Source organism: Coregonus lavaretus (assembly GCF_964263955.1).
Source record: "Coregonus lavaretus genome assembly, chromosome: 13".
NCBI classification, from domain to species: domain Eukaryota; kingdom Metazoa; phylum Chordata; class Actinopteri; order Salmoniformes; family Salmonidae; genus Coregonus; species Coregonus lavaretus.
In genome coordinates this window covers 20,900,392-20,912,486 of record NC_140000.1, presented here as the reverse complement: position 1 = coordinate 20,912,486, position 12,095 = coordinate 20,900,392, and the positions used below count along the sequence as shown (strand labels likewise).

The window sequence follows — 12,095 nt, the reverse complement described above, 5'->3', positions numbered from 1 at the left end:
TACGTGATTAGTGTCCTATAAGTTTCTCGTTGTGTTTGTCTTGTGTTGTGTGTGATTGTTTTCGTCAGTGTTGTGTTTGCTCGGTTGAGCATATTTCTCTCCACTGCGCTGGAGCTCGTTTGCACTTGTTTCGTGCACTACATATTTTGTCGCACCTGTTTGTGCGCATTTTGCCTACACGCCTTGGGCGTAGTTTAGCTGTTGGGCTTTGTTGCCCTGTTGCCTGTGTTTGGGTCGGAATACAGCTTTTGGAACCTACCGTCTGCGTCCTGCATCTGATTTCCTACACCACACCTACACACGCCCTGACATGGGCTCTGTTTCAAAATCACTTTTTATATAACAGCAGTTCCACACGTTGCCGTGACGCAAGTTGTGTGGGAAAAATGATTTATTTTATTCTGTTATATTTCATGATATTCTTAGCCTACTACAAAATATATGTGTGTTGACTGTGATCAGGGTAGCCTAAGTGTGTCTTGTCTGTTTAATGAACAAAATAACTAGATTTTATGTGCATGGCACAGCCATGTCGCCTATAGGCTGCACAGACCAGTAACATCATTAAACTCAAAATATGCCATTCTATTATTTTGAAAATAAATTGTATTAGTCCTATAATGTTTCTTAGGACCTGCCAAAAAACAAATTAATAATGGATTTCTTTTATGGTGTATACAGTGCATTCGGAGAGTATTCAGACCCCTTGACTTTTTCCACATTTTGTTACATTACAGCCTTATTCTAAAATTGATTTTTTTTTAAATTCCCCCCTCATCGATCTACACACAATACCCAATAATGACAAAGCAAAAACTGTATTTTTTATTTTTTTGCACATTTATAAAAAAACACCTGAAATATCACATTTACATAAATATTCAGACCCTTTTACTCAGTATTTTGTTGAAGCACCTTTGGCAGCGATTACAGCCTTGAGTCTTCTTGGGTATGACGCTACAAGCTTGGCACACCTGTATTTGGGGAGTTTCTCCCATTCTTCTCTGCAGATCCTCTCAAGCTCTGTCAGGTTGGATGGGGAACGTCTCTGCACAGCTATTTTCAGGTCTCTCCAGAGATGTTCGATAGGGTTCAAGTCCGGGCTCTGGCTGGGCCACTCAAAGACATTCAGAGACTTGTCCCGAAGCCACTCCTGCGTTGTCTTGACTGTGTGCTTAGAGTTGTTGTCCTGTTGGAAGGTGAACCTTCGCCCCAGTCTGAGGTCCTGGAGCAGGTTTTCATCAAGGATCTCTCTGTACTTTGCTCCGTTCATCTTTCTCTCGATCCTGACTAGTCACCCAGTCCCTGCTGCTGAAAAACATCTCCACAGCATGATTCTGCCACCACCATGCTTCACCGTAGGAATGGTGCCAGGTTTCCTCCAGATGTGACGCTTGGCATTCAGGTCAAAGAGTTCAGTCTTGCTTTTATCATACCGGAGAATCTTGTTTCTCATGGTCAGAGTCCTTTAGGTGCCTTTTGGCAAACTCCAAGCAGGATGTCATGTGCCTTTTACTGAGTAATGGCTTCCGTCTGGCCACTCTACCATAAAGGCCTGATTGGTGGAGTGCTGCAGAGATGGTTGTCCTTCTGGAAGCTTCTCCCATCTCCACAGAGGAATTCTGGAGCTCTGTCAGAGTGACTATCAGGTTATTGGCCACCTCCCTGACCAAGGTCCTCCACCGATTGCTCAGTTTGGCCGGACGGCCAGCTCTAGGAAAAGTCCTGGTGGTTCCAAACTTCTTCCATTTAAGAATGATGGAGACCACTGTGTTCTTGTGGACCTTCAATGCTGCAGAAAGTGTTTGGTACACTTCCCCAGACCTGTGCCTCGACACAATCCTGTCTCGGAGCTCTACGGACAATTCCTTCTACCTCCTGGCTTGGTTTTTGCTCTGACATGCACTGTCAACTGTGGGACCTTATATAGACAGGTGTGTTCCTTTCCAAATCATGTCCAATCAATTGAATTTACCACAGGTGGACTCCAAACAAGTTGTAGAAACATCTCAAGGTTGATCAATGGAAACAGGATGCACCTGAGCTCAATTTTGAGTCTCATAGCAAAGGGTCTGTATACTTATGTAAATCAGGTATTTCTGTTTTTAATTTTTAAAACATTTGCAAAAATGTCTAAAAACCTGTTTTCGCTTTGTCATTATGGGGTATTGTGTGTAGATGCACTGTATTTAATGGATTTATTAAAATAGACATCCACCCACATCTACTCCCACTCCTAAACTTGCTGGCATGTGCACGGGAGATATAAAAGGCTTATCGCGGCAAGAATGGGGTAAAAAATATAGGCAACATGCCGTAAAGTCTGTCTGTAAAGGGTATTAGTGTCTCTAATCTAATTGACTCTGTCATTCTGAGGTGTAGCTCTCCATAGCTTAAAGGTAGATTAAAGCGAAAAACAGAGCCGGGCAATTTCCTCCATCTGAATGAGGACAGTCTCTCTCTTCCACTCTCTCTCCCTCCCTCTGTTGGATTCAAGCATGTGCCTGCCAGACATACTACCCTTTCCTTTATTCACTGTGATAGTAAATCTGTCGAAAACTAAAGTAATTAAGTACAATTTAAATCCTCACAGATGGTTTATGCTCCATACCCAATGGCCTCATCTGTCAGACTACCTTAGTTCTTTGAATATGATTTGTTCTGTTTCTTTCAGGGATTACACCGGTGGTCATCAAATTAATTTGGCAGATTTTGAAACACAATATGACACCAGCAAGGAGACTGAGAATTAGTATTGGCATGGAACATTACATGAATCACACATGCACAGACTCATCAGAAATGTGTCAGGTACCTTGATTTTGATTGTTCAGTAGGTGGCAGCTACTGTTCGCAGGCTGTTGCTGATCCTGGTGTGTACTGGTTGATTGCACAGCGAAAGGTGTATAGGTGTTCTCTGATGAGAAAATGTGCTCCCAGTGAAGTAATTACAAATCTACATATTTTCTCCCAGAAACTTTCTAGACAGTGCTTTCATGCACTGTTCTGTAGTGCAAAAAGCCTTTGCTGTTGTGTCTATATTCCATGCTTAGACACAGCCAGATTCATTAGGTGTTGTTGTTGTTCTCGTAATATTGACTTGAACGGATCTGACTGTAGATGCTGTTCGACAGCCATCCCCACGTTCTCGAAGGATTCCCCAGATGATGTACTACTACTCGATCCCAAGGATGGCTCTCTTCTACAGATCAAGTCTGTGAGGGCAGCTTCTCTCAAATCTGGACCTGGGTGGTTAGCATTCCATACAGTTACTCTGTTATCATTGATTAATGAGAATGGATTTCATAAATGCACAGACTGACTCCACAAATGCATTTTTGGACTACAAGAATGTTTTGTTTATTTGTTCCAGCATTTTAGACTGACCTGAGGCCAACAGCTCCTTCTCCAGTGTCTCAATGTTCTCATAGCATTCCCCAGAAGACGTGCTGGATGACAACAGGGAACGTACTGGACATACAAATGGTTGTTAGTATGTTACAATAGGGCTCTTATTCAACTTTACTGTCACCATGGCAAGTTTTAGCAAATTATAACTTTTCTGATTCCTTATCCTGCAAAAGGTTGTAGTAAAGTCTCAGATTGTCCTTTTAAGACTAAGAAGAAACATGGCAGACATGGACACAATATGATAATGGTAAAAATCTGGGTCACCCAACCCAACAGTAACTTACGGCTTTGGATGGCAGGGTTATTTCTCCCAATGCCGTTGATTGTCTCAGCAACAATATTATATTTCTCAGGAGTGTCAGAGGTCTCTGCTGTCTGCGTGGTTTCCCATGGCTCTCTGCTTGTGCCTACTCCATTGTCAAGGACCCTGACTAATGAAAACATAAAATACCATTTGGTTGGCACTGCGAGCAAGTCTTGGACCACTTTCTCCCTTAATAGCCACGTGTCACTTCCCATCTTTTTTCTTTTACAATTGTACTATTTATCCAAAACTATGAAGATGAACTGACCAAGTGCAGTAGCCATGGCAACAGAGGGTTGGTCACTGAAGTTTTCATAGTCAGAGTCACACGAGGTGTTGGTGTCATTCTGAGAGGGCCGTTGGGAAAGGTACTGTGGAGCTGCATGAAAGGCCACAGAGAAAATTCTGACAAATGCGACACTTGAACTAATAAGACATTTCCAAAAATTGCAAGTAACTAATGGGCACAAAGAGGACAAGTGCATCAGTAGGAACTCACTGTAATCAGCTGTGTCCGTGGTGACTGTGAGAAGGTTGACTCTCTCTCCTTGGTCAGTGTGTTGAGACTGGATGGACAGCAGGTGGCCATCTTGTCTTTGGTGAACCAGAAGTGCTAGTAATGAAGGGAAAGTACAGTTGAAGTCGGAAGTTTACATACACTTAGGTTGAAGTCATTAAAACTTGTTTTTCAACCACTCCACAAATTTGTTGATAACAAACTATAGTTTTGGCAAGTCGGTTGACACAAGTAATTTTCCCAACAATTGTTTACGGACAGATTATTTCACTTATAATTCACTGTATCACAATTCCAGTGGGTCAGAAGTTTACATACACTAAGTTGACTGTGCCTTGAAACAGCTTGGAAAATTCCAGAAAATGATGTAATGGCTTTAGAAGCTTCTGATAGGCTAATTGACATAATTTGAGTCAATTGGAGGTGTACTTGTGGATGTATTTCAAGGCCTACCTTCAAACTCAGTGCCTCTTTGCTTGACATCATGGGAAAATCAAAAGAAATCAGCCAAGACCTCAGAAAAAACATGGTAGACCTCCACAAGTCTGGTTCATTCTTGGGAGCAATTTCCAAACGCCTGAAGGTACCACGTTCATCTGTACAAACAATAGTGCGCAAGTATAAACACCATGGGACCATGTAGCCGTCATACCGCTCAGGAAGGAGACGCGTTCTGTCTCCTAGAGATGAACGTACTTTGGTGCGAAAAGTGCAAATCAATCCCAGAACAACAGCAAAGGACCTTGTGAAGATGCTGGAGGAAACAGGTACAAAAGTATCTATATCCACAGTAAAACGAGTTCTATATCGACATAACCTGAAAGGCCGCTCAGCAAGGAAGAAGACACTGCTCCAAAACCGCTATAAAAAAGCCAGAATACGGTTTGTAACTGCACATGGGGACAAAGATTGTACTTTTTGGAGAAATGTCCTCTGGTCTGATGAAACAAAAATAGAACTGTTTGGCCATAATGACCATCGTTATGTTTGGAGGAAAAAAGGGGATGGCTTGCAAGCCGAAGAACACCATCCCAACCGTGAAGCACGGGGGTGGCAGCATCGTGGTGTAGGGGTGCTTTGCTGCAGAAGGGACTGGTGCACTTCACAAAATAGATGGCATCATGAGGAAGGAAAATTATGTGGATATATTGAAGCAACATCTCAAGACATCAGTCAGGAAGTTAAAGCTTGGTCGCAAATGGGTCTTCCAAATGGACAATGACCCCAAGCATACTTCCAAAGTTGTGGCAAAATGGCTTAAGGACAACAAAGTCAAGGTATTGGAGTGGCCATCACAAAGCCCTGACCTCAATCCTATAGAAAATGTGTGGGCAGAACTGAAAAAGCGTGTGCGAGCAAGGAGGCCTACATACCTGACTCAGTTACACCAGCTCTGTCAGCAGGAATGGGCCAAAAAGTCCCCCAACTTATTGTGGGAAGCCTGTGGAAGGCTACCCGAAAAGTTTGACCCAAGTTAAACAATTTAAAGGCAATGCTACCAAATACTAATTGAGTGTATGTAAACTTCTGATCCATTGGGAATGTGATGAAAGAAATAAAAGCTGAAAGAAATAATTCTCTCTACTATTATTCTGACATTTCACATTCTTAAAATAAAGTGGTGATCCTAACTGACCTAAGACAGGGAATTTTTACGAGGATTAAATGTCAGGAATTGTGAAAAACAGAGTTTAAATGTATTTGGCTAAGGTGTATGTAAACTTCCGACTTCAAATGTACATAGAGTTTTGCCTTTGAAACTTCTATTTACCGACACTAGGATAATAGGTTTGTTGGCCTTTGTTGTCTTTTATGTTGGACAACAAAATAAGGACAATACATCTCAAAACCAATTAAATATTTTAATTAGACCACTGTCACATATGGCACATATTCAAAGCATTATCATCCCTGTGAAATAATATATGCTGCTTTTTTAAGTCAGTGTGAAAACAACACTGGTGATGGGATTCTCTTAACGAGCAATCAACCAACCCAGTGGTATGTATACTGTTCCAGTTTGGTGACTTCCTTTGTGTACTATATTGAATCGCATAACATTGTGTTGTTGTATTATCATAATTGGCAAACCATTGAGAAGAATATGTAAAACCCTTCAGACAAAGCAGTTTATCTGTGTTAATTACTGCTAATTGATGATAGCATGTTTGTTGTTGTTGTTTGTGTGAACAAATGGGGAGAGTGACAGTTGAGTCTGAGGCAATGAAAGAGAAAGAAAAAGAGAGAAAAAAAACTATGACTCACCAGCTCTCCTCCTGTAAGACAGGAAGAGTAAAACATTGGAGAGGAGTGTGAGGAGGAGGGCTATAGACAATGCGATGCAGCCCCAGACAGTAGCTGTGGGAGGAGAGGACCAGCTCTCTGCACTGGTGACTAGTAGAACTGAGCCTGCTGGAAACAAGAACAAATCATAGTGCAGAGTACAGACTAGATAACAGATTCTCCTTGACATTTTCATATGAGCAGAGCAGACACTTGGTGTATTATTATACAGATGGAGGGTCATGTGTGTCAGCATATAACTGTACCTTCGGTTGAAGTCTGGGTGTTCTGTTCTGCCGTCTCGTTGCCTGACTGAGATGGAATTCCTGTCAGGGAAATGGAAAAGCCTAGAAAACTGTAAGGTATAACAGATTCAAGACACTTGTTTGAAAGACGTGGAAAAGGTTTGTTTAAAAAACATTTCCTCAAAAATGGTAAATCCAAGAGGAGTTGTGTTTGTCCATATGTGTATCTAATGATCTATTGAACCAATATCTGACTCATATTCAAAAGTTTGACATTTCAGTCAGTCATTTGGCAATTACTGCCAGGAATGTGTGCGTTTTCTCTTGAAATATGTACTTGAAATGTGTAGGACTCAAAAATGGATGGATGTAGCCTTTTGAGTAGGCCTAAATAATGAACTATCACTTGAGGTGTTCGAAATGGATGGGAAACATGGTCAACAAGCCATGGCCTTGACAGAAGTGGTTTTAGACACACTAAAACACACAATATAAATTTAGCAAACATTTTTCATTTAGATGCAAGATTCAAAACGCATGGAAGTGCCGAACAACTGTTGTTATGTTGAAGTCAAGGCAGTTTGGATGTGTTCTCACCAAGGAACTCTTGAACTTGGCTCCCAGGTTGAACATCTTTCATTGAGGCTCTTCCTCAAACAGTGCTGTTGCGACGAGGTATTGACGTGGTTTGTCTACTTTCTGAGTGACATGCATTACTTAGGCCTATGTGTTTTTGTGCTGCCTGTGTGTGTTTCTTTTTTTTCGTTAATGAAAATAACAACAATTAGAATGCAAAGCAGCTGTCTCTTTTTGGCTTATGACCTCTCTCACGTCTCCTGATCTCTGCATTACTGTAGGAGGATTTGAAGCTTGTTCGTCAGTATCAGTGCTGAGTGTGACTGAGACACTGCGTGCTATCCATTCAGACAAACTGATAAGGTCACGAGCCAAATCATTCTTGACTCGCAATCATCAGAACCCTGATTGTCGACAGCTAGAATCAGCGCTAAGGTGACAGGGGGAATTGGTTCACCACCGAGACACCAGATGTTCAATCATGGTAATGTGTTTTACATGTTATTACTGCACTATCCATATTCAAACGAATCTAAGGAGAATATACAAACACTATGTTACAGCATAGCTATTTTAAATAGTGGGCATGACATTGACTTAGATTCCATTCACGTTTAAAATGTAAAAAAATTTAAATGACATGATTGTGAATACAGTAACTGACAATGATAGTATTATAGCTGCAGGCTTACCTGAACAAACCACTGCAGCGTCCTCTTTGTGTCCACAGTCATTGGCTGTCCCCAGGGAGGGACACTCCCATAGGTTCCTCTCGCTCCCCCCACAGTTCACCTCATCTAATAGAACCAGACCAACACCAGCTCCAAAGGACCCGCCCTGCCCGCTCACATTTAGGGCAGAGCCACAGCCCAATTGAGCACAGACCACACCCCCATCGCTCAGGTTCCAACTATCGTCACACACCGTTCCTCATTTTTCCTGTCTCCACAACTCCACCCGTCCCTCACAGTGGTGTGTGCCTCCAGCCAATCGCACGGCCTGGTGCCCTGAGGAATGGACAGATCAACCAATCAGTTCATAGATCATCAGTTAACCTCGATAGAAGGTGGGCCTCACTTAGGGTCATTAAAAAGCAGCTTGAAAATGGAAGTGTGCTGTAGGGAGGAACTTGTTGCAAAGTGGCCACAAAACACTTGAGACAACCCATACGATGGCGTTCCATTGCATGCAATTTTGCAGGCGTTACTGCAACAATGTGTTTGTGGTTGCTTATCAACAACGGTAGCTATTACTCTTGCTCAAGATCAATTATGCCGATCCAAGGATAAGCTTTGTAATGAGGGTCTTACCACAGGTTATTTCAGTCTGGTTAGAGCAGTCCGTGTGTGAGAGCACTGTACAGTTCTCCACCAGTAGGTCTCTGTACACACACTGGCTCAGACACGTTGAGCTGGAGTAGTTTAAAGTAGCTGTGCCATTTTGTCGGAGCTCATACACTGCCCCGCAGCTCAGGTTGGCACATATGTCCTCCGCCACTTTGGCCCACTCTGCAGACCCAAGGTCAAAGGTCACCGGCCTCCACAGCCCCTGATGGAGCACCTCCACAACCCCAGAGCAGTGCTGAGATAGCCTGGGGGGGTTAGATATGGCTGGAGGGATGGAGAGATACATAATCAATATGAGAGTGAAATACAGATGACTGTTTATTTATATTTCCCCATGTAGTGTAACCACATGTACAGTACATGTTATACACCATAACACACACACATTGAATTCCCTAGCTGTTTGTTGGCCTATAATTTGCTGTGCTCTTTGCAGACGTTCAGCAGAGCAGCCACATTATGTGAGTCATGTCCTGTGGAAATGTCACTGGGTGGTGAATTCAGAGGGGGACACTGAAGCCGACCTACCTGATTCTAGAAACACCACGGGACCAAATACTCACAATGGTTTGAAACCATGTGACACTGGAGCCTTTGGTACTGCATTTCAACTGGAGCAGGTTTCAGCCATGTCTTCACTTTTTGCCCTATTTAAATGTGGTGGAATTTCTCACACAATTTAACCCTTGATATTATGTTGCACTTAATTTAGCTTCAACAAATAGAGAATGAAAATCAGGTTAGTGTAGTATAATTATAACGGAATAACTGCTTGATAGTATTTTCCTTAAAAATCTGAATCCACTGGACCCTTTGATATCCTCTATGACATGAATTGCAATTGACGCATTATTTTCTTATTTTTCTTTTTGTTTGTGTGTTAGAGAGAGCATGTTTGTGTGGGATGTTCCTCCCACTTTGCACTAACGGAGCCTTACGCATCATCATCACCCTCAGAACAATGAAAATATTGTCTCACTGTGGCTTAATTGCTGGTGTCCTGTATCATTATAGTAAAAAAAAAAATGCCTTTGCCTCATCTCATTTCCCTCTCAGTATAAGCAATCAAGTTCTCTGCGGGATTGTTGCTTGAGGTTTGTTGCACCTAGCAATTTGACTGGATGGGCACGAGGGATTAGAATTTGGTGTTTAGGAAGTAATGTGGGGTGGTATTCAGAGAGTAAGATCGATATAGATTGCAGTGGCCTCCGGAACCAAATCTGAGTCTCTTTTTAGCATAATACCAACCATTTAAATAAAAATAGGAACTCACTTAGATTGGATGTCTGCTGCTCATCAGTCTCTCCCGACCCAGAGAAGTTCAGCGGAACAGAGTAGTCGTTATTTAGAAAGGCTTAAATATGACAAACAACAACAACAACAAACTAAACTAAGATAAATCAAAATGTATTGTAGTTATGCGTAGATGGGAGTATTCATGCAGCTGTCCAATCAGTTATTTCATCCTACTACGTGTTGTCAATGCTATATGAAGCCCAGGGCACGCAGCGGTACATTACAAACAGGTTATTGAATTTGGCGCTAATAAAAATAATATTTTCCATTTTGTAAACTGTAATATGGAGTCTGTAAATCACTATATTTACATTGGTTTTCATAACAGCTATTATCAACTGCCTACTTTCTTTACATTTCTTCACCTTGTGGTGTCTCTGACACAAAATCAAAGTTATTTAGATATTAGGCCTACTACGTGTTGTCAATGCTATATGGGCACGCAGCGGTAAATTACAAACAGGTTATTTAATTTGACTCAAATCAGAATAATATTTTCCATTTTGTAAACTGTCTGTAGATGATATTTCAAGGTGGCTACACAATAGTCCCATTAGAAGGAAATAATATGGAGTCTATAAATCACTATATTTACATTGGTTTTCATAACAGCTATTATCAACTGCCTCAATTGGTTAATTTACTTGTTAGATGGGTATGCCATGAATAACATCTGTGGCTCAATGTTGAATTAAAACCAGTTTCACACTAGCAATGTTTGTGGAATCAATGCAAATAATTCATAATCTTTGTGAAGCAAAATAATTGTTTGTTCATGCTTTAACCCATGTCACAGCTCTCCTCCTTAGAAAGCAATTCATATTGAACTATCACTTTGTTTATGTATCACTCTGACAAATTAGTGATTCATACAAAAACATGTATGTTTCACCCAATCATTGTTTACTATGGTTGGTTGATTTGAATTCCCTCCAATTTTATGCTGCTTCAAGCGCTCTTTGAATTTTAGCTAGTTAAGTGTTCGATGAATCGTATTGGCTGTTGCAGTAAACACCTTACATTGGGAAGTAAACTAATCCTCTAAGATTATGCAGTATTTAGCCTACACCTAATTGGCATCACTCCGGTCAGCCCCTTTTTGTATTAATCTTTTATTACCTTGCTTGAACACACCAACACATGCTGTCAACAAGTAGAATAAAACGCTATGCTCTTGTACATTCAGACATGAATAAAAAACAAACAGAAATGAATCTTAAAATATGGTGACTCCTCTGCCAACTATTTTGATGTGCATATCTTTAGTGTTTTCAAACAACACATACAAACAATTCTATGTACATAGAGTATAACTGCCATACTTTCCTTCAAACGAGACAATGAAGATAATATAATTGAATGGAATCAAAGTAGAAATATTAGATTAAACTGTGTTACCTTGAGAGAGGACCAGAACTGGCAGAACTATTGCCGTCCTGAACAGTTCCATCTCACAGAAAACAGTTGGGCCGGGGTCCTTTGAGCATACTCCTCAACTGGAAACAACTTTGTTATTTTAATATTAATAACAATCAAACGAGAAATAATGCACGTTATTGATCTTATCATGAATCAAGCAGTGTGCTATATGTGAGAACTTGTGTACTCACTCTATTTATGTTTGCACTGCTGCAACTTGTGGTTTCCATGAGCTTTGTCTCTGACACAAAATCAAATAGGCTTCTGTCTGTAGTGTGCACACTACTTTCTCAGACATATAGACTGGCTGTGAGATACACCCACTGTTTTACACACAACTACACAATGTTAAATTGTTGACTAACACCCTCAACAACACATTTTAACCTCCCAACACAACACTCAAGCTGTAGCCGCTAGCAATACTAAAACTCTATTATTACTGTCTAAATGAAACATTGATCGAAGCAAATAGATTTTCATCTGTGTTTTACATGGGCTGGAGAATAATTCAAACACTGTTTGTGTGATTGTGAACAAAGACCAACTCCAATACCATTCAGCTGGTAAATTATAGGCCCAGAGTAGTGGAAGGCATGGAAGGTCTGCCTGTCTGCTTCGACAGTCTGAACAAATAAAGGAGTTGAGTAGAAGCTGTCCCCATACACAGTAATGGAATCTATTTAAGGCTATTTTAT

The 12,095-nt window shown here is 41.1% G+C and overlaps 1 pseudogene across 1 annotated transcript in view; it reads right to left on the bottom strand.

The window, feature by feature from the left end:
• The window catches only part of LOC311139101, a 37,328-nt pseudogene extending 25,870 nt beyond the window's left edge, over nucleotides 1-11,458 (bottom strand). Inside the window, exons 1-12 of the transcript in view lie at nucleotides 11,377-11,458; nucleotides 9,956-10,036; nucleotides 8,647-8,946; nucleotides 8,029-8,343; nucleotides 6,782-6,841; nucleotides 6,498-6,644; nucleotides 4,215-4,328; nucleotides 3,984-4,094; nucleotides 3,696-3,842; nucleotides 3,388-3,471; nucleotides 3,111-3,245; nucleotides 2,816-2,917 (exon numbers count right to left, since the gene is read on the bottom strand). The product of the transcript in view is annotated as an uncharacterized misc_RNA (transcript). The remainder of the gene's footprint in view (nucleotides 1-2,815; nucleotides 2,918-3,110; nucleotides 3,246-3,387; nucleotides 3,472-3,695; nucleotides 3,843-3,983; nucleotides 4,095-4,214; nucleotides 4,329-6,497; nucleotides 6,645-6,781; nucleotides 6,842-8,028; nucleotides 8,344-8,646; nucleotides 8,947-9,955; nucleotides 10,037-11,376) is intronic.
• Between the last annotated feature and the right edge of the window lie 637 nt (nucleotides 11,459-12,095).